At 32.4% G+C, this 24,361-nt stretch overlaps 1 protein-coding gene across 1 annotated transcript in view; it reads left to right on the top strand.

The window, feature by feature from the left end:
• LOC129219644 (potassium voltage-gated channel protein Shaker-like) overlaps window positions 1-23,004 on the top strand; it is a 130,624-nt gene extending 107,620 nt beyond the window's left edge. Inside the window, exon 3 of the mRNA XM_054853913.1 lies at window positions 22,705-23,004. The gene's annotated coding sequence lies outside the window, so the exon portion shown is untranslated. The remainder of the gene's footprint in view (window positions 1-22,704) is intronic.
• The last annotated feature ends 1,357 nt before the right edge of the window (window positions 23,005-24,361 follow it).

Raw genomic sequence — 24,361 nt, 5'->3', positions numbered from 1 at the left:
AATGTCATGGATTGGCTATGTAGCTTTTTAGATCTTGTAAATTAGATGGAAGAGGAGAGTGCTGTCCGATGCGTCTTTCCACCACATCCCACACATTTTCCACGGGGTTAAGACCCAGGCTATGCGGTGGCCATAGAAGATGTTGGAAGTCAGACTGATGCTCAGCAAACCAATTTTTAACACTTCTGGCACGATGCATAGTTGCATTATTGTCCATGAAGTATCCGTTGCCATCAGAATAAAAATGCAACATTGTAGGGTGCACTTGATCTGCCAGTATATCTAGGTATCGCATCGCAATTTTTTTACCAGAAAACTTCCATGCCAGCAGAATATGCTTCACATCATGATACTCTCTCCAGACCCAATTTGAAATCTCAAATATTTCTTATTCATTGGCCAGGGAGTGTAGGATCTCATTTCATTCTGAGAGGCAGAAATGAGAAAATAGAAACGAATCCTGAGAGATGAAACAGTACAGGGGATCCACTCTGTCGTCATTTTGTTCCTGCTAGATTAACATGTATCCCAAGGAAGTTACTGCATGCAAATTTCCACTGAGAGGAACCAGCATTTTGCTCTTAGCTGGTACCTGAGAAAAACAATCAGAGCAAGGGTTGTCCTTCAAACAGCACAACATCTCTGGTGTCTCCAGTGCAACGAAACGCATGGTTGGCATTTTATGTACTTGCTGTGATATTTTCACTGAACAATGAATGTTATTGTGCAACTTTTGAATCGTTCATTCGTATTCCCAACACTATTTTAAGTTAAATTTGGAATTCCCATATTCTCTTTTCTGCCACTCAGAGTGGACTGCTACCTTATATTTCTATGTAATTTTTGGTCGTCTGGATAGGTACTATCACCCCTTTTAATTTGTAAAAGCAATTTTTAATCACCCTGTATGTAGCCTGTCGCTGTGCCCACCTGTTGAGAGACACACAAAAAAAAAAGAAAAAACACGATGTAACCAAGGCCATTAAAAATGTTCATTGATCTACAGTACATACAAATTAACTTCAACTAAGAGCAAAAAGCGATTTGTTCACACCCAAACGGCTCACGAAAAACAGTGTATCATTCATTCAGACTCCTGAATATATTACTGGTTTAAAGCTCAGTTTGTTAAGACATATTTTTCCGGTTTTTATGTTGACTTTCGGCGTGTCACACTTGTCGGGAAGCATCTAAAAAAAGGTGTAACCAAGGTCAATATAAATGACGATTAATCTATTATACGCAAAAATTGCCTCTTATTGAAAACTAGAAATGATTTCTTTCGCACATAAACGACTCACGTGAAGCCGGTTATCAGTCATTCTGGCTCTTGAGTGCACTTCTGTTTCGGAATTCATTCGCATTTTTTTAGACATAATTTTTGGTCGTGTGTTGCCCGTCTTTGTGTCGCGCTTAGTGGAGACAATAAAGGAAAGAGCAACGTAAACGAGGTAGTTACAAATAACGATTGATTTGACGACCTGCAGTTAAATTGACTTTCATTGGCAATAAAATTGATTTTTTTACACATGGACGACTTAGGTGAAACAGGTTTTCATTCATTCCGACTCTTGAGTGTACTACTGTTTCAAAACTCACATTACTTAGATATTATTTTTGATTTATATGTTGCCCTTTATTGTATTGCGCTAAGCGGGATACACTAAACAAAGAGTAACGTAATAAAGAAAGTTAAAAATTACGATTGATTTTACGACCTGCAAATAAATTGCTTTTCATTGACAACAAAAATGTTTTTTTTACACATCGACGACTTACGTGAAACAGGTTACCATTCTTTCTGACTCTTGAGTGTACTGCTGTTTCAAAACTCACATTGTTTCGATATAATTTTTTATTTATATGTTGCCCTTTATTTTATTTCACTAAATGGGAGACACTAAACAAAGAGTAACCTAAAAGAGAGGGTTAGAAATTACGATTGATTTTACGACCTGCAATTCCATTGATTTTCATTGACAACACTATTTTTTTTACACATCGACGATGATCCGAATGATCATTCATAATTATTCTTACCTAAGCACTTAAAGTTGAATTTTCAAAGTGCTTAATCTTTCATTAAGAAAGAATAACAAGCATAAAAAATGTCCATTTCGAAAGGAAAAACCACGGTACTTTAATACGTGTAAAAAGGCAGAGTATAAAACTTATTGCCAGACAAGGGAAAAGATTATCGGTAATGTTTATGAGAGTGAATTCACCTCTTCTGATAAAAATCGACTGGTTTGAAAAAACTATGTAAAAGCAAGTTAAAATGGAGTAGAAATTTTTTCGTTGTACAAAGAAAACGATAAGAAATTCTTGATTGCTCAGCAAAACTACAATTACTCTTTACTAGCAAGTATGAGAAGTAATAATTGAATTAAACTAGTTTACTTGTTGCAAAACGTTTAATGCGCAAAGTATTCAAAATGATGAACCGAAACAGTTTTAAAATTTTAAAAACAATCATTTAGATGTTTTTTTTAATACGAAATTTTAATCCTGTCTATTTGTTTTTCTGGAATGTTATGTACTGGTGTTTGGTTAAGTTTACAGACGATAGAAACTAGTATTTTGTGACCATGAAAAAACTTTCTTCTAGATCTTTTTTGTAATTCTGATCCCTCCCCATAATTGACGAGGAAGAAATATTCCCAACAAAAACAAAATTACAGATGCCAAAACTTGACGACCATACCAATTCCCGATTTATCTGAAAAGCAAAGCAAATAATGAAAATTGAAAATTATTTTAAAATCCTTGCGTAAAATAATTACAAACATTTATTTGTTAACAAAAATAAGATGACAACAGTTAAAAAATGTATATCATCGCGATTTTCTGGTCATTTTCCAACAATTAAAATCACGCGAAATACGCAGACGACAGTCTATTACGATTTATCTTTCTTATAGTTGCAATTATAAAGCTATTTTTATTCACACAAAAAAATCAGCCCCCCCCCCCCCTCCATGGAGCGATAAAGCCAAAATTGAACCAACGCCTGTTTACATATGGATTCACATTTGTTTCAAATTTCATCAAGAACGTAGCATTACTTCTTGAGATATGGCACACATAATGGAAAAAAAAGGACGTTCGATTGTGCTACACCCTTTTCAGCTACTGACATCAAAATAGAATCAGCTCTTATACCCTCTATGGGCTACGTGTCGATAAATTTTTGCTTGATTCCGTTCATTATTTCGTGAGATATAGCAGTCACAAGTAACGACAAAAAACGTTCTATAGCTAACACCGTTTTAAGTTATTGACACTAAAATTGAATCAGCATCTGTACACGTTAAAGGCAACATATGAACCAAATTTTGCTTGATTCTGCCGGTTACTTTCTGTGAAATAGGAGGCACGACTAACTCAAGAAACGTTCCATTACTCCACCTCCCTTGGAGGAATTAGCGCCAAAAACCAATGGGCCCTAGTTCACATAAGAGCACATAAATGTACCAAATTTCGTTTGATTTCATGCGGTAGTGTTTGCTGTAGAGCAACCAAAAAAAACCGGTCACACACATACGGACACACACTCAGACAGACAGACATTTTCTAAAAATGGTCGAAACGGACTCAGCACACCTCAAAACGTTCAAATCCTTCGAAATTCGAAAATTTGCACGAAACCAATACTTTCTTCTATATATTAGATACAGAAGAAAGTAAAAAGCGTGATTTTATGCTACTTATCAAGGTTTTAAACATTATTTATACATATTTTGCGTTTAATTGAAAAAAACGTCTCATTTAACACTACATTTCTTGCGGAGTCGATAATTTGGTTTTGATGTTTGCTTTACTTATTATGGTATTATTTTTAAAGTATTCCGGTTTATTAGGGATCTTTTCGTATGAAATCTAGTGCAGAAAACAAAAAGAAATTTATGAAAAATTGTACGTTTTGCAAACATAAAGTGAAAAACTATACTAATAGAATTTCGAAATAAGAAAGACGAATGTTTCAAAAATAATGCAAAAAATGTTTCAAAACTACAATCTTTGACTTAAAAAACTTGAATTTATCAGAAACAAATGCTTTTCTCTTTCTTTCAACGCATTATTTTCAAGAATGATTCAGATGTAAGTTTAACTACATTACAATCGCTAATTAACATTTGATGAATAATATTTCGTAAAATATGGCATTCTTTTATTTACAAAAATCAAAAAAATATATAATTAACAGACTGCCCTCTAAAATTAACAGGCAAGCAATACGAAAGATTATAACTTCATTCCTTATCATAAAACAACTCGGATTATCTGTAGCTGTTCAGCTTTTCCTATAAGCTTCTTCTTGACTCCTGTAATCTTAAAAGATTAGACGACAAATGCTCTTATTTTCTTTGTTCTTACATGGGCTTTTCTGTCTATTCTTTATGGATATCTCGGGTGATGAACACCGATATTTCCATAATTTGCTTCTCCTGATTATTTTTTCCGTTTGAACAAAATGCATATAAATGGTTTATAGCCATGGATAATCATAAGAATAGACTTTGAGTTACTTACTTTAAAGTAAATTTGACTTTAAATAGCAATAAATCGATGAGAAGAGTTGTTATAATTTAAGCATATAATTAACAGCAAGGGCAATCAAATACACTTTATTTCGAGTTTAATAATAATACTTTTACTTATTTTGAAAATATATTGTGAACAAATGTAAAATAAGGAACAGGTTTTATAGTAAAAAATAATTACAGTTAAAAACATATTTCATCTATTGAGGCAGTGAGAAGCAAAGGGATGTAAGTGGGATTTTTAAAGTTTTGAATAAAACCGCGTTTAAAGTTTAGATCCTAGATAGGCTTTAATTGGATTTTTTTCTAAATCATGCTGTATAGCAGCACCTACTACGGATAGTAGTATTATCCCTTGCCTCAATGTAGAGGACAGGTTCGCCTGCTATTTGCACAGGTTATCTCTCTCTCTCTCTTTTTTTTTTTTTTTTGTTTAATTTTGGCACTTACATCTCCTTGCTTCTCCCTGCCTCGGTTGCACTGTCACTGATCCTTTAACTTATTTTAGAGCACAAATTTTCTGCGGTTGAAAATACTCTTTCTTAATTCACGCTGGTCGATGATACAGTTAAATATTCTCGAAAACCATCTCTAATTGCCTCCAAGTCCTTTATCCTCAAAAAAACAGTCTCTTTGGTGCTGGGTTTGGATACACCTTTTATTTGGGGGGGGGGTGCAGTATTCTTTATTATTTATAGTTGGCTTTCATTTCCCTTCGAAAGACGATTCTTTTCTGGTTTTACATCATCCTCAACGATTTCCTCTTGATCAGGATAGGTATGTGTTTGCTTTTTATTCCCTTACATTGGCATTCACGATGAACTTAACTAAATTTGACCTTTGTTAGCTTCCTTTTATTTTACTTTCAAAAGTCTTCAAAATTTTGAAATTATTTGACAATTTCTTCCTGCTTACTGCTTTTCCTCGACGCAAATTTCGGAAGCACCTTATAATTGCAAAAAATATTATCTCGTCAAGTATGAAGCCAACTAGCGAGACAGGAGAACAAACCAATACTGTAGACATTTAAATACCATTTATTGCTCTAACAAGAAACGTTTTTCTCGAAATTTAGATCAGTTGAGCTAAATGTTTAAAAAAATAATAACATTAAATAGCTGCAATTGACGGTTGAAATAAATTAGCTCAAGCACATTTCAAATTTTATTTGAAATTACATTTTATAAAAAGGCAAGGGAGTGAAGGAAATTTAAAAAATGGTACTAATAAACACCCAAAAATGCTGCATTTTTAATCCTTTCCGCTATTTTTATTCATTTATATTTTATGAATTTTTGTTTTTGTTGCCGAGTTTTTACACCTATAGATTGAAAAAGAAATGCGCATTTAAAATAAGTGTAGTAAGTTTATCGAAAAATCTAGTTAAGAACTTTTGATTAACTGCGAATAACACCGGAAATTCCGGTATTTTACCGCAGCCAATACCGGTATTACGAGATTCGAAATACCGGTATTCGGTATTGCGATCCCTGTTTCTTCCCATCTCCTCCCCCCTGCCGAAAGGACTGCGATCAATGTCACAATCTTCGTAACAAAAACTTGAATGAGGAGGCTTTCTCCGAGGCATCAGTGCAAGAGGAATCACGGCTCTATTAATAGGTCATCCCATCCTATTCGTCTCGCATCTCTCTTCTACGGAAACTCCAAGAGGTTTGCACAACCGCGTGACGTGGAGCGCATAGTCGACGTCATGATCGATGAGCCAGCTGACGCTGTGACGTCATTGGAAGCTGGATAAGCATCGCGAGTTTGTTTTCAGGGACCTGCAGAAGAAATGTAATGCATTTGATGCTATGCCATCTGGAGGTATGAGAGATATGCTCGAGAAAACATCGGTAACATGTTCAACTCGGGAGTAATTATCATTCATAATTAGCAGGAGTGCGGATTTTTTAAGAAACTTACCAATTAAGGATTTTTTTTTTAACGTGCCAGCAATATACAATACATAATCAATAATCCTTTTTTTTTTTTTTGATAAAGAAAGAAAAACCGTAGGGGAATTTGAAACGGTTATTCCCAGATCATTTTAAACAATTTATAGAAATGCATTTCTCGTTTCATACACATTATTAAGACCCGGGATTTATGATCTAAACAAATTCATACAAATGCTAATACTGCCCTGGGAAAGTAAATAGCAGGGTCTGCAAATTTTTAAAGTTTTTCTGACATTTTTAAAAAAAATTTTTTTTTCAGATGTATTGTGCAAACTTGCTTTTTTAGTTTCTGCGGAAAATAAAACATGGAAAAAACGTCAAATTCCAACATTTTTCTAAAACTTTCTAGGGAAGGAGAAACGTTTTCAACAACATCTCAAAAAAACTTTTGTACATTCTGCCACTTACCTTCACACGGCAGAATATAAAAGAATACCTTTTAAGAAGACTTTAAACAATTTTAAAAAATCTAATCAATTAAACTTTTCATCCATAAGCTCATTTTTTTTGCATTAAAAAATGCGTTCCTCGTAACGTCGAAACACGTGTCTGCAATAATCTGCAATTTGTGCTTTTCGACGTTATTATTTCTTACTTTGATTTTCAGCACAAAGGTATTTATTTATCTCACCGCTATTTTGTTGCAAACATCCAAATATAGTGGTTACGATTTATAAATGGATGCGAAAATTGTACATCTAAAAACAGTAACTTAAATTATTCTTACAGCATCAGAAAAACCACTCGCCAGTGCCGAATCAACTACGCAATTATTCACTACTTTTATTTAATTAACAATGTTTTATCGATGTTTATCAACTGTAAGTAATATTTTTTAGCTTTAAACCATTTGATTACGAACGGAAATAATATTTTTTGTAAAAATGCCTGAAAATTGTTTTCGAGACAAAACTTCCTGGAAAAATCGTTAGAACGTACCTCCTACAGACGTCTTAGTTTGCATGGGAGCTTAGCCCCTGTACTACTTTCCAATTATATGTAGTACTTTCACGCATTAGAAAGAATTCGTACTATTTACGCATGAAAATAAGTCCTGAAATTCGGAAGGCACCTTCAATCCTTTTGTTAAAAACTAAATCCTACTGAAAACCGTTTTTTTGAAGATTTATCGTCTACGGCGTTTTGTATTTAATTTTACTATTTATTATCGTTTGTAATGTATATTGTTCTTTTATTATTTTATTTATCGTCTACTTTATCTGCTGTTTTTTAATGGCAACAGCAAAAGAAATGACGTAGAACAGTTGAATTATTATGATGGAATGTGAATGATGCTTTTCTCGCCCTTTGCTGGCGGAAAATGTAATTTATAATTTTTGCGTAGTTATGTAATTAAAAACGTACTTTTATAATGTAAAGAAAAGGGAAAGTTTTGATTTAGTTATTGAAGTGCAGAAATACATTATTTATTAAATTTCCCAAAATGAGAAATGAAAAACAAATACTCCCAACTAAGCTTAAGCCATTTTCAAAAGTCCTCCTTTGTCAAAAGATTGCTTCAAGAGCTAAACATCATCTTTGACAGCATTAATAGACTTAAGCGTCGTCTAATCCACATGGAAGAGAACTTCATTATAACCAATCATTCAACGAAAAAGCAGAGTTTCATTATCGATAGCAAATGTAGAATAAAGCACTAATACTCTCTTCAATAAAACCTGTAATTTCAACAAAAATATCGCCTGTATTTGAAGATTTGGTATTACATTTGATTGAAGTAGCTGAAATTTGAGTGAAAACGTTTTCGTGAATAAAATATTGCTGTTGGCAATATTTTATTCACGAAATGGTTGGCAGGTAAACGGCAGTATCTGAAAAAATAAGTTTTCGAAGTACTTGAAAAAACGTGGTTTGGATTAAATACTGAAAATAGACGGAGTTTTTCCCGGTGTAAACTAAATTAGCAAGCTTGTACTGTACAATAAAGCTTGCATACAATAGTTGACAAAAGGAAAAAAAAGAAAAGTTTGTAGTCACTGCCCTACACCTGCCTGCCTGCCCACCGCAGAATACTTCCTGTATTTAGTACAAAGAAGCAAATATTACAATGTAGTACACTTAGTTTCTTTTGACTCTCTAGATGCTAAGTCGTTCCCAAAAGCTTTTAACAGTGAAATTTTTCTGCACCATTTCCTTCTTTTCACATGATATGCAGTTATTTTTGGATTTGTTGTTCCGTTAAAATCTATTCATTTTCATAAACGATGAAAATTTGTGCGACATAAGCTAGAACGATGAAGTATTGAACACGCCAAGGCATTTCATCAGTTACTCTATGCGCACTCTTCCTACATTTCAAATGACTTTTTCTGTATGATCATAATGTTTAGATCGCGTGCAAACGCCCAAAAATCATTTCGAAAGCGTTATGTTGGGGAGATTCTAAAAGATGAATTAAACATTCAGTGACCACATTACCTCATATTCATCATGATGATCATTAATATCTTTCGCATTGACTGCCTGAAGCTACATATTTTGTATAGAGCAACTAAGAACAGCCGCATTTTTCGCTACGTCGATGAGACTTCACTTTTAAAATACGGTCGAATTCGCTTATAACGGTTCCGGGATTTTGCTCGTTATAACCGTGTGTTCGTAAAAAAACGAGTTCGATAAAAATCATAAAAATTCACCATAGTTGTCCTTTTTCTTCTTCTTTTTTTTTCACTGTACAGTACCAAAGAAGTTTGTTACTTAACTTTGCTCGGAACTGTCTGAATGTCTCATTCTTATGACATAGCTTTTCAGGAAAATACATACATACACATATGTAATTTTTAAATGTTTCTTTACTCCACAAATTAAAAAAGTGTTCTTGTCGCTTGTTCTCTGGATTTATGATTTATTTATAACTTTGTAATGTTAAAGAAAATTCACCCAAAAAGGTTAAGCTGAGCTGGAAATCAATAGAAATTTTCTGAATTTTTTGCTCTCTTTAAGCTGGGTTTACTCGTTAAAAGCGAGTTATACTCCCATGGACTTAAAATTGTAACAACCATGTACTTCTGATTTCCTCACTAAATCCGAGTTCTCGTTAAATCAGGGCTCGTTATAAGCAAGTTCGACTGTATTACTTCTTTTTGTAGGGAAAGTTTCGTTGTTGTGCGTTGCATTAACGGGATCTTGAAATAAAAATGGGCATCTTTCATGAATAGTCACTTGACGACTGAAGGTATACAATTATGACGGATAAATGTTCATTGACCTTCGAAATGTCCTTTCTTCAGTTCGGAAGTTTATATGAACAATTTATTTTGTTTTATTTTATTATTTATTTGATAAATTTGTAAGTAGTTAACCTCTTTTGTCTTATATTCGAATTTTAGTTACACAACGCATTTGTAACAATTTGAAACGTAATATAAGAGTATTTAAAATGAAGTAAACTAATTTTTTAATTTAATTTTAAGTACACAAAACTGGTTTGAATTTTCTTGGTTCTAATATTTCACTACAGACAATTTTTAAAAATGCAGATCAATTTTATAATCCATGAAAAATGCTCTGGATGAACAAAAAGAAATGTCTATTAACTTTAGGAAAATTTCTTTGCAGAGCATCCTCTTTCTAAACACCATTTTTCTTCTTATTATTATTAGAGTTGTGTATAAAAAAATTATGTAAGTATAATTTTTTGAACGCTTTTTTTTTCTCGCTTTTTTAAACTTTATGAGGATATCTTCTTTTTTTTTACCGCTATATTAGTTAGAAACGCATTTCTCAAAATTGTTATTGCAGGTTCACAAAGCTCAAATAAAGAAATATATTTTTAAGTGGAGTTAATCGATTTTGCTTATGAAGGTGTCGATCATATTAACCGGAAATTGTACTTGAGCTTACTTTCACAAATTGAAGAAGCAAATAAAAGCTTCTGTGTTTGAAAAATATTTATTTATCTTGAATTTAGACTGTTAAATGGTTTTTCAAAAAGCATTTGTTATAGTAATATGCAAAAAAGAAAAATTCTTACAGCCAATTAAGTACTCCCCACTTGTAGAAAAACAAAATAGATTTTAAATTTTTGCTTTCTTCATATTTGTTTTTCAAAAAAAAAACTCTTAAATAAATTAAATTTGCAATCAACTCCTTTCGCGTTAATTTTTTAGATTATACTTGCGGCGTTAAGCCTTCTTTTCCTGAATTAAACTTTTTTTTCTCGTAAAGATTTATGTTACATATAAACATACATTTATTACTGTGACTAGAAAGTTGCCGTCAAGTTATGACGGGTGAAAATTGCTCGTCAAGGTATGACGGGCGAAAATTGCTTCTGCATTTGAACGAAGCCACTGCCTGTTTGGTGATATTTTGGCAGTTGAAATTGTAACCGTAACTCCTAAACTTCAGTGGGTAGCGTTCATTTTTGACCATTTTTTCGTTTCTTCATTCCACTTAAAGGACACAGTCTTACCAGTAAAACAGTTACCAGATCGAGTTCAGCCTTGGCACAATAAAGCTTTTCCCTGCATGTTAAACATTGCCAAAACATATTATCAAACTATCATGCCGTGGCGCGAGTTTCATTGTTGAAGCACGCAGGTTACTCGATCATCGGCTATTATTTGTACGAAGATAGAGACAAATGTTTACGGATTATTGGTGTCAATTACGTCAAACTAAATATCACTTCGATATCAAAAAAATGTGCTGATTGGTGACTTTATGACTTCAATCCCACCGTCGATATCTGATTTCATACTAGTGTAACAAAGGCTTCCGTGTAAAACTTTCGGTTTTTTTCGTAATTTAACAAGAGAATGAATTTATTTCCAAGACAGGTTTTCAATCGGTGCGTGGTGGTTTCCCACGAGTCATATACCTACTTTTCAGAGTTTTCCTTTACGCTAAATAATCCGAAATGCCATAATATCTGTTAAAAATTGCATAAAAAGTAAAGACACACAATAGTTGTGTTCCCTTGAGTTCCTATGCATATTAACTAACTTTGAATGAGTTGTGTATTGATGAAGATTTGCGGCAAAGCAGAGGCGCATGACAATTTCTTGTGTAAATGTCGTGTATTACATTATTTTAGTGACCTTAAGTCTTAACTCTTTGAAGACTGTAGAATAAGTAGAAACTATTTATCTCGAACAATTAAAATAAAAACGTCAAGTTAAAATAATGTCTACATGTTATTTTATTTTATTTTATTTATTTATTTATTTTTCGGAACTCCAGCATTCTTCGGAATATTTGACAATCAGACAATGTCATATGCTTCTAAAACTGTGTTAATCATTTCTTACATCCCAACTGTTATTTGCCAAATGTCAAAATTGGAAGCTTATCAGAAACAAATTTCATTGAACAAAATTAAAGTGTACAAATCAGGAATTGAATATAAAACTTTCAATTTCTATTTTAAGCTACTAATATAAAAATTAATAGTTTCAAAAGCCATTTAAAGCACTATAAGTTGTAACATACATCATTGAATTATAAGAAGAAAAAAAAGGAATTAAGCATAGAAAACTCTGTTAGAAATGAGAAAAATAACATAAAATCAATTAAAAACTGTTATACATTTAAACGACATAATCAATAATTAATCTAAAAGTAACTGAGTCATTCCGTGTCAAGTGACCTACTGGTCCCCACTCGACCATCTCCGATTTGGATTAATTTTATAGAGGTGTAGAGATGCCTTTAAAACTAACCTATGCAAATTTTCAGCTTCCGAGTTTTAAACTCTGAGGATCTAGAATCTCCTTTAAAAATGACCCAAAATGGTGGATGAGTTTTTTGTGACAAATTGCCATCTTTAGCCAATTTTTGCAGAAAAATTTATCACCCTGGAAGCTCAAAATTTTAGGAGCTTAAAGTACAATTGGCTGTTAACACACTGAATTATTTTTGTGAATTTGAGTTCATTATATGTTTTATAGCACACGTGTCAACTCGTGAAAAAGCGCGGTGGGGAATTTTTTCCTAGATTTTGAGTTGTCATAAAATTTGAACAAAAATAATTCAAAGGCTCGTATTTCCTGATTATATTATAAAAACACTTGTTTTTAAAGGTTTACAGTTGCAGAGCCTAAATATCTATTTTCGAAAAGATATTGTCATCCAAAGTGACGATCAAAACCGTTCAAGTGAAAAATAGCCAAATTTCCAGCACTGTAGCTCCAGTTTGTCACCTTGCATCTGCTTTTCTTTTATACCATTAGAAAGAACACATTTTTTCCTATCAAAATAAGTTTTTTCTTCGATGGTGTTCTTTCGAATAAGGAAAAAAAATGAGCTAGAAATTCTGTCTGTCGTAACGAATTTCCACATTTAAGGTCAGGTTGTGGAAAAATCTATCACACTAGAAGTCTGAATTTTATCAACATAAAGTACTTTTGGCTGTCAAAACGTTGTAGTATTTTTGTGAGTTCGAGTTCATTAACTTTTGTGTATCAGGCCGTGTAAAGTCTTGACAAAACCCAGAGGAGAAACTTTTTCCAGGATTTTAGAATGTCATTAACTCTGAACAAAAATAATTCAAAAGCTCATACTTAGTAATTCTATTGTCAATATACATGGTTTTGATGGGTGAAAGTTGCAGAGCGTAAATATTGATTTTCTAAAAGATATTGCCATACAAAGTGGTTATTAAAATCGTTCACATGAAAAAAAGGCAATTTACAAAGCGCTGTAGCTCAAGTTTGTCAAATTGCATCTTCTTCTCGTTTATACCATTAAAAAGAACATATTTTTTCCTATAAAAATAAATTTTCTTTCTGATGGTGTTCTTTCAGATAAGCATGCAAAAGTGAACTTGAAGTACTCTTTGTCGTTTACTAGGAAATCTCGTTCTACAATGAATAAAGAATGGTGATTTCCATGGAAACCGGCTTTTGTGATTTTATAACTGTTAGTAGACAGAAATAGTTTTTTGTTTATTTTTTAAAAACCTATTTTGCAAATGAAATATGGTAGAAACAGAAAATCCAGTATTAAATTTCCCTACCGCGTTTTTTCACGAGTTTACACGCGTGCTATAAAAAATATAATGAGCTCAAACTCACAAAAATAAATGAGTGTATTAACAGCCAATTGTACTTAAAGCTCCAAAATTTTCACTGTTCCAGGGTGGTTAGTTTTTCTGCAAACTTTGACTAAACATGGTTATTTGTCGCAACAAGCTCATCCGCCATTTTGGGTCATTTTAGGAGATTCTAGATCCTCATGATTTGGATCTCGGAGGCTGAAAATTTGCATAAGTTAATTTCAAAGGCATCTCTACACCTCTATAAAATTTAATCCAATGCGGAGATGGTCGAGTGGGGACGATTTGAAAAATTAGGTCAGTTGACGTGGACTGACTCAACTGATGCAACAAGTGACCTGTGTATGTATTCAAGTGCGTGTATTTTTCAGTATAAAATATTCCTTGCGGAAATACCATTAACTTACAAATAAATATTTTTTTCGTTCATAATTATCAACTGCCTCCAGAAAACAAAAGCAAAAATCAAGTTAACGTCGAAAATGTGAATTCTGCGCTTGTGTTTCATTTAATATCGACCGGCAAATAGTCATGAATTTTACATGAATGGAAACTGAAATGTATCATCTTACGATAGCAAATCTGTTACACGAGGCAACGTTAGGAAGCTCTTTTGCGGTTTCAAAATCGATAATAAAAAGTGTGAACGCAAAAATGGCATTAGTCAGCGTAAAAAACTACTGAAAGAATATTTTTTTAAGTAAAAGAAGGTAGCCATATTTTTCGAATCCATGAAAACATTAAAGAATACTGATATGTTTTGTGGTGTTTATTTTCTCTAGAGTAAAATCGGAGCAACGATGAAAATTCCTGATGCCATTTTCTTGCTGCCGCAGCGAAAATCGAAATATCGTACTATTAGTGGAGATCACGGATGCCTGGAGGTTTAACAGTCAACATGGTGAGTTTCTAAATGAATGAATCAGGCCGATAGAGGGCGTACGTGCCTTACTTAGGTGAAGTTGTCGACTGAAAGCAGTGGTTTAATTTACTGCGTTCGGTGTTAGTGAGAATTAGAAGTGCTACGGTGAAGGGAATGAAGTGAAGATTGGGAAGGATTGCTGATAGGTAGTTCTTAATGAAGAGAGGTCAAGAAGTTTTCCTGTCTTGTTGTTTGAATAAAACAAAACAGTGTAATACATACTACAATCTAGCAGTATAATAATGCGTTTTTTGATCTGCATGATTTAGCAATAAAAGGAAAATTATTTTCTTATTGTACTAGACAGTTGACATTCTAGAAATAATGTAAAAGTTTCGTCAAATTGGCTTGTAACTATATTTTGGTAACTATTTAGTTCTTTTAAAACTTAAGTCCCTGTAATAGCAATATTCGTAGTTGAGGGCAAGTTTGTACGGTAGAGATGGCCGCCACCAATGTATGCTCTTGATTTGCGGCTATCGAGTGGTTGTAACGTTAAGGAATGAAGTGCTTCAAGTTAAAATTTTAAGTCAAAAATGCAAAAGTTTTACAAGTAAACACCGACCCCAAACCTGATAGCATAAAAACACAGCTAAATCAAATTACTTTGCTTCTATTTCAATTAATTTTGACTGTAATCTGAAATTGGCATGCGCTATTTAAATTGTCAGCAGATAAATATCCCCTAAACACAGGGTGTCGAATTCAATTCAAAGCCTTGAGGTTGAAAAAGCTTTCTATGTCAGAAGCTCAAATCAAAATTGTTATTTCAGCAGTGCAATTTCTAAATTAGATGAAAAGTTTTCTATTCCTGCAAATTTTTGTAATTGGTCAGATTTATACGGTTTTTTTAGGTGTGCTGAATCAATATTGACTATTTTGTAAAATTTCTTTCTGTGTCTCTCTCTCTCTCTCTCTCTCTCTCTCTCTCTCTCTCTCTCTGTGTGTGTGTGTGTGTGCATGTGTAACTGATTTTTTGTGAGCAATCTAGTTCAAAAACTACTGCATGAAATCAAATAAAAGGAAATTTTTTGGTGCTGAAATGCACTGAAGATTATTATTGATTTCACTTGAAATTATAAGAACTCTCTGATATTTATTACTAGTAGCTATAATATAGCATTCCATCGTTAAAGTATGCATTTTACATAACAATGATGCATTAGGGCCATTCCACGAAAAAGCCACCATTTTGTCCAGCAAGTGACAACTCAAATATTTCATTAGAAAAATCATCATTTTAAAAGGTAATGAGCAAATTTTTTGTTTAAAAAGTTACAGATATGCTTATGATTTCTTAAGCACCAAAGTTTGTTCCTTATCCTTTCAAATTATCGTTTTTTAATAAAGTATATAAGTTGTCACGTGCGGGAAAAAGTGTCCGTTTTTTTCTTGGAATGGCTCATTGCACACCATTTTTGACACACAATTACTCTTATTCTTGTTTTAATTGTCCAATATTAATCCTTTCCTTATTCCCATAGAATTTATAATTATTTTCCTAAAATTCATTAGAATTTAGGACCGATTTATAAATCTATTTTGGACGTTACATCAGGAATTGTCTCATGTTCCACATAATCACGATAATAAAACAAGATACACGACTTACCTTTTTTTTCTCTTGAAGTGAAACTTCTTTAACTTTTTGTTCGAGAGCTTTGAAGTTCTTATCCTCAAACTTTTTGTGTGACGTAAGTGACGTAGTTGTTTTTTAGTTGTTGTGAAAACAATGAAAGATAATAGTAATTACAAAGTAAGTTTTGGTGGTAAATTTAACAAACTAATTTCAAAGCTGAACCTAAGCAAGTACATAATGAGGCTTTTGTTCATTTTAACTTTTCAAATAATAATGGTTTTCGAAGATTTTTTTGATTAAAGTCATCTCTTTAAAAGTATCTACATTGCTCAAGTTCAGCCTTGAAATTAGTTTGTTAATTTTTATTAACAAAATTAACTTTATAACTACTATTTTTACATTGTTTTGGGCCACATTTCAAAAGCAGATTTCGAGTACTGGTTAGTGCTCTAGTTGTTTATAATCTATTTTCTTCATTAAAATGCACAATTTTTTGTGAATATGCTTAAGTCAGACGCAGAAAGAACAAGAGCGTGGCGTGAAAAGAAACGTGAGAGTGAAGTGACAGTTCAGAATGTCAAAAAAAGTTAATATAAAAGTTTCACTTCTGTCGCATGTCTTTACGACACACACTTTTATTTCTCCATAACAGTTATAAAAATATTCAACTATTTTAACTTTATTATGATTATTAATGTTATTTTTTATGACTATAATAATTCTACCAAAAAAAAACCTATCTCTTGCAATTGACCTACTTTTATTCAAAGACCTTCTAAAAATAAAAATAGATACAGAAAATAAATGTAATTCTTGCTCCAATATGCTGAAAGCTTAGAAAATAGCAGTAGCACATGCTTTTAATTATCCTAAAGAATAATGAGTCGATGTATCTGTGAACGCACTTTTAGTGATTATCAATCCAAATCACGTTCGCAATTAGTAAATTGCATCTTGTAGGAATGTAAATTTTAGCTCAAGTTTGTCAACGTATTAATTTCAGCTTTCCCAAATAGACAACTACCTTCCTGAAAAATGTGATCTCATGTTACTTGTTCTCATCTTTGTAATTACAATGATTCATAGTTGTTGTTTTTTTTTAGAGCACGTTTCATGAATGCTTAACGGAGCATTTAATTTAACTAAAGGCAAATTCAAGTACTAAATTTGAAATGTTTGGGAATTAAAAAATAACATTCTTTAGCTATTTATTTCTAAAAACCTTAACCAAGTTAATGCCAAAATACGTTCATATTCTAAAAAGGGAAGTAATGGGGGGCCTCCGTGGCTCTGGGGTAGAATCTTCGTTTAGAATTTTCGGAGGTCGTTGGTTCGATTCACGCCGGTGTCCTTGGTCATATTTCCTCTTTTTGTGCTGTAAATCTTCCGTGTGTAATCTTGTATGTAAATAAAGAAATAAGTCGTAGAAAACAAACTTGCCGGAAACTGCAGACACGTGTTCTGTTTTAGAGTTGTAAGGACTTCTTTTGCATTGTACCCTTATTTTCAATGCAAAAGAAGTGAGTTTGTGGATGAAAAGACATCTGCCAAAAATCAACTGAAAAAGCTCTGCTCGACGAAAACAATAGTTTTGTTGAAATTGTCGATATGGGAAAATGTCTACGGACCATTAAAAGAATTTTTCTGACAATCAAAATTTTTTCTACAACCAATGAATGTTATCTATTTTTTAAAACCGTTACTTGGAAGCTAAAAAAAGGTCTCATTGCAACTCATCGAATGGCAACGCTTGCGAATTGAGCAGTGATTGCAGCAAAAAAATGTCACGTGTTAGATCTAGCTGATGTGGCTCGACGCTAGTGTGTTAAAAGACGAAAACTGAAAAAAAAATGGCGTTTTGCTTGATATGCAGATGTATCCATAAACTTTATTTTAAATGGATGACGTATTTTAGTTTCACAAAGTAAATGTATCATTCACACTTTGTGTATTTCTCTTAATTTCACGAAATTGTTTTAAAAATAATTGATTGAACGACGCTTGATCAGGGCATAAATAGGCGGATAGAAACGTATAAATGTAAGTTTGTTTACATCACATTTTTTTTCTTTCGAACGAATTTAAATATATTAATTAGCGGTAGCATACTTTTGCTCAGAGCCTATTGATTAACATAAGAATCGTCTATTCAATTTTGTAACTCCTGTAAAGAGTTAAGGGTCATTGGGACTAAACTAAAAACTAAACCAGTGAGCGAGAGCAGCGATCATTATAAGACTGCGTCAGCAGTTCCGGGGGCCGGCGAGCATCAACAAAAAGGGGGCAGGTCCCTCAGCCAAATAGTGCATTGTAAACTCAGTTGAATCTGTGATGGCAAAAGAAAGCGAGAATTAGTAATAAAGGAAATCTTTATCAAATAATTACTGGTTGATTCTGCATTGCGTTTAGAAAAAAAATAGATATCTAGAGAAAGCTCACTTAAATGTCGATTTTTATAAAAGTTTAACTCATTCAAGGTATTAATTTGTAGATTAATTATAAAGTAATTTTCCGTCAATAATGAATCGAAACGTATAAAAACCCCAGCCAATTAGGTTCTTCAAATGTACGTCACACAAAACTCTCATTATATACTGGAATTTAATCCAATTCATTAAATCTAGAGATGTCTTGAGACTTTTGTGAAATATTATTTCTATCTCCAAGGGGCATGGAATTTACTGCAATGGATTTAAGATAACACTGCAATAACATTTAAACGTAAACTCCAATTATGACCCACTTAAAATTCCTGGAAATCCAACAGCACAATTTCCCCAGAGCTAATCCGGAAATACAACTAAGCGTCAAAACCGGGAGCTGAGGACACGAATTCACCTGGAATAAGCTTCCCCCGAATCATTAGAATCACATCGATTCTTGAGGAGTCTTAGCGCATGCGCCGTTCTGAGAAAAGCTGAAAAGCTTTCCTTGTAACGACACAACATCAAAATCTCATTTATTACTTCTGAAATTTTGTAAATCGTTTCGATGAATTACTTCCAAGTCTAAAATTTTGTACGGGTACGAAAGAAAATGTTTCCAATAATCAAATGTTGTTGAAGAATATGCCCCAAGTTGAAGGCGCTTTCTTCCTTCATTTTTTCTGTAATAGATCGCGTTGATTGTTGTTTGAAGAAAAGTGGAAATGTGTTTATCGAACTTAGATTACTAAAAGGGCTTGATTGTAGAATATTATTTTTTAATACAACAAATAAGGGTTTTTTTTCCTACTTTGGGAGTATGGAGATGTGTTTATTGATGAAAACTTGACCTAACCCTAAAATTGGTGTGTTTATTAGTAAGTGGGGTGTCCATAAGTGATGTGTCACACTTTGTTTCAACAAACGTGACTCTACTCTCCACTAGGCTCATCATTTCACAGTTGCCCAGGGGGTTCAATCAAAGAAATAACCTCATCGCAAACTCTATCGAAGAACAACAAACAATGTCCACCTATTTGCAAATACATTCATTTACCAAGAGGGCAATTCTCCTTCCTTTACCCCTTAAGATGAAGGACCTGCTCCCCACCTTTGTCATAAAGTGTCACACTTCCCCTTACCCCTTGAAGTCATTACAAGAATGTAATTGTATTATTCATTTAAACAATACAAAAGAGAAAAAAATTTTCATTAAAGAAGTTGTGGTTTTCTTCGCTGTAAGACGAAAACTTTCTTCCTAAATTGTATTTTATGTAAAATATCGAGAACAGAAGCCAGATTTTGCGATTTTTTCCCTATAAGAGAAATTAAATACGTTTTTACTTGAGAAATATAACAAATAAAAGAAACAGTAGTAGGAGATCAGGAAGGAAATCTCAATCAAAATTTGACGAGCATCTTTCAAACTAAGAAAGTAAAGAATACAACTATTGAATAAAATGTGCATAAAATAATACTTTTAATATTCATTCCTTTGGTGGACCTCATCTGATGATTTACAGGGGACAGACCTTATTATGAGGGCGGCCCCAGTAATACTGAAACCAGTAATACTGATCTGCTTATAAATTAAGAGCAATTTTCAGGTCACTGCGTCTTTCAAATTTCCCATTTACAATATATTTACTTTCATATTGCACAGTCTTTCTTATTACAGACATGTAGTTCAATCGCTACTTATAGATGAAGAAATCCATTACTTCGCTTTATAGAAATAGATGATAGGACGGGGGGGGGGGGAATATTTTTAATTCTGACTCCTCATTAAAAATTGATTTTATTATTTTACTAACATTCAGAGATATTTTGAGGCAAATCTTTTCTCTTTTAAACTGTATCACCCATATTTTAATGGTCTCATTGTATTTGTTGGTCTACAACGAAAGAAAAACTCCTAAAATATTGTATATAGTTTCCAAAAACTAAAATTATCAAATCCATTTAAAATAAAATATTTACTTTGATAAAAGTTATCCTGAAATTTAGGGTAGCTTTGAGCTAAAACGGAAATGCAGGGTATAATAAATTATTTTCATAAAAGAAGCACAACTATAAAACAGAAAAAATAAATTTTCTAACTGTTTAACAACTCCCCATTTGTTCTGAACAGCTTCACAATATTTCTGTCATTTATAACAGAGGTTCACAAACTTTTCCGATTTGCAGCACCCTTTGAAAAGTTCAAATTTTCTCACTATGCCCTAACCCACCTCCTTTGTGTATACACTATGATAACGTGGACGCTTCGCGGCACCTCTTTTCTCTGTGGAACCCTGGAGTGCCGCGTTTTCTATTTTCAGAGCCCCTGGTTCCAAATATTGCACATAATATTACAATGAAGGTAGAACAATATCAACAACTTCAAAAACAGCTTTCAAACACTACCCACACTAACGACTAATGTAATAATGAAAAAAGTTTAAATAGGTAGCAAGGAAACAGAATTTTGAGACATGTTTTTGAAGCAAAAATTGTTTGCCTTCGGCTGCCCGTTAACAAGATTTAAGTGTTTAAGTCTGGTCCAAAAGCTTAAAGACTCTGCTAGACATTTATCAAGCAGTTTCACCATCTGCATCCATCTACCAATCGTGTGCAAGATGTCTTCCATTACTCACTGAACCTCGCCTTCTTAAAATTTCGGTAGACTTTAAGTCAACATATTTCGTTAATGGGGACACGAGCTCAAATGTTTATGCGTCCAGAAACATGTTTTACAATGCCCTTTTGACTGCTACTTATTTAAATTATTTTCATTATTACACTATCGTATGCGGTTTTGTGATCAGAATGATTGAATGATATAGTTAGCTATGTACAGTATTGACTACTTTTTCTTGTACAATAAGGAGTAGAAAGCTTATTAAGAGAATGTAGCACTAGGCCTTCTAGTTTGTTTGTTTGTTTGTTTTCTGTTTTATGCCAATTTACTTTACACACCAAAAAAATTAAAATGACTCGAAGTTTACCGACATGCCTCAAAATTACCCGAAATGACATTCCAGTTGTTCTTACTGTTACAGCTCTAGTGATTTGTGTATTTATTAAGTTATAATTATTTATTTATAATTCCAGTTTTACTTACATCAAACCTCACATCATAATAAAATGTTAAAATATGTTTGGAGTATGTTTCTTTTGTTCTATGAATGTGCTTCATTAAAAAATAAAAAGCAATTTTCTATGGGTAAAAATTCAATATTTTTCCTATTATTAGATTTTCTTTAGCTTTTTCTTTAAATGTTTTGACTTTTTCACATTGTTCTTACTTTTAGACCTCTAATTATTTGTGTATTTTTTAAATTCTAGTTATTTATTTATAACTCCAGTTTTACTTACATCAAACCTTAAATCATAGTAAAATGTTGTTAAACTATATTTTGGATGTATTCCTTTTGTTCTATGAATGACAGTTCTAGTTTGTTCTATTTTAGACCTCTAATTATTTGTGTATTTTTTAAATTCTATTTATTTATTTATAACTCCAGTTTTACTTACATCAAACCTTACATCATAGTAAAATGTTGATATTTTATATTTAAGGTGTATTCCTTTTGTTCTATGAATGTGCTTTGTTAAAGAATAACAAAGCAAAGTAACAGCTAAAAATTCAGTACTTTTTACGTTATATATATATATATATATATATATATATATATATATATATTAAATGTTTTGACTTTTTCTCCTTATTCATATTTTTAGAACTTGAATTATTTGTGTATTTTTATAAATATTAGTTATTCATTCATATTTCCAGATTTACTTACACCATAGCAAAATGTTAAACTATATTTAGAGAGTATTTCTTTTGTTCTATGAATATGCCTTATTGAAAAGTAACAAAGCAAAGTCCTATTTGGTAAAATTTCAAAACTTTTAATTATAATTTCTTTTGCTTCTCTTTAAATGCTGTGAGTTTTTCAAACTGTTCTTAGTGTTGGAACTCTATTTATTTGTGATTTGTTTCAAATTCTAGTTATTTATTAATAAGTCTAGTTTTACTTACATCGAACTTTGCATTCTAGTAAAATGCTAAACTATGTTTAGAGTGTCCTTTTGTTCTGTGAATGTGCTTTATTAAAAAATAGCAAAGCAAAGTGTTTTCATAAAAAATCAATATTTTTGCGTTACTACATTTTTTTTTAACTTTTTCTCTAAGTGTTGACTTTTTCTCTTGATTTTAAAGTGATTCTCTTCCATTTGAATGCCATTTGCTTCCTTAACTCGTATTTTCAGCTTCCAGTTACAAAGAACCATATTGGTTTTCCTGGCTGGATAAGTGATGAAGATGTTGAACCAAAGGTCTTTCACAAGTTTATTATAAATTATTCTACGAGTTCAACCAAAGACTATCGAGCCAGAACCCACGCCAAGATATACGAAGGAGCCAAGTTTTTTCGCCCAACTTTATCACCCATCGCCATTTGCAAGAAGGATAGAGCGGAACTCTGCCGAACGGTTAAACCTTAACATTTGGAGCACGGCCCAAATACTCGTTCTCAGAATACAGTATTTTCCTTTTTATTAAATCATTAAAAAAGCAAAAAAAAAAAATATATCAAATCAATCAGTCGGTTGAAAGTTTTCACTAAAGCAAGAACTGATTACTTCTATTTACCTTTTTATTAATGAACTGTGATGGTGTGTTCTTCGTAAGGCATTATTATTCAATCATTATTTGTATAAAAAAAGTTTATTTGTTAATTTTATTCTTCTGTTCTTCTTATAAGTCCTTTTTTTTCCCCTTGAACGTTGTTACAATCCAAGTCCAGGCGAGTTTTCCAAGTGGGAAATTGTAGATCATTCATTATTTATTTCCAGAATTCGTTATTCAGTCAAATTCGTTTATAGCGGTCCTCAGTTTAACGAGAAATCTGTTTCATGGAAGAATAAACCTGCAAAATTTCGCTATAAAAAAGAGAGAAGAATCTCTCTTTTTCAGAGAAAAATCCTGATTTTGAAAAGTAATAAGAATAATAATAAGAAGAAAATACTAATGTAATTTCATAATCACATGAAATTTATGTAATATTCTTTGCAAAGTTGAATAAACATGTTTATTTTATGTATTAGAGGAATTTAAGCGGAATTAAAATAGGCAAACAAATTCATCTCTTCCGCGAAAATAATGGAAAAACATTTTAGGCCTGCATATTCATCTGTTTTGCTCAAGATCTTGATTTATTTTTAAAATAATCGTCCGCAACACTTAAATCTGTTCGTTTTTTAATACACGCTATAAACGGATTCGACTCTATTCTATGTTAATTTAGATAAAAACTCAAAGATGCTTTTGGAAGTAGCGTTCTTTTTTCTTTGGAGCAAATTTGTTAATTTTTGCTTCTAAATCGAACGATCGGAGGCGTCCAAAGCCACTCACAAAATGGCGCTGACGGCTGATGTTCAAAAAAAGGAAGAAGAATTAAAGAAGCCGGTGATTGCCTTCCCGATGCTAAGTATGCAGAATATCATATGCCTTCCATTTTTCTTGACTCTAGCTATTGATACCGGTGTTTCTGTAGAATTAAATTCCTCATCCAGATAATATCTATTGATATAATAATGTAGTTTTCATTCAAACAAATTTAAATAATACTAATTGTAATTATAATAACTATTACTCATTGAATCCTAAAAACAAATCAACACTCAAATTTCTAGTTGTTAAAATTGATACTTCTTTGATAAATTCTCACCATTCACTTTATGCATACATTTTTTATGGAAAGCTTTTATTATTCTACCTAAATACATACAACGGAGTATGTATACGTAAAGTACATGCATAGACATCTTAGTCCGTTTCATATTTGAAATCCCGTTACCAAATAAAAACTAAAACGAAATTATTTCAACTTCAAACTTTTTAAGCTTCGCCCTTTGAGTAAAGCTG

Source organism: Uloborus diversus, chromosome 4, assembly GCF_026930045.1.
Source record: "Uloborus diversus isolate 005 chromosome 4, Udiv.v.3.1, whole genome shotgun sequence".
Lineage (NCBI taxonomy): Eukaryota > Metazoa > Arthropoda > Arachnida > Araneae > Uloboridae > Uloborus > Uloborus diversus.
Note: the sequence above shows the minus strand (reverse complement) of the source record. Positions and strands in the feature narration are given on the sequence as shown.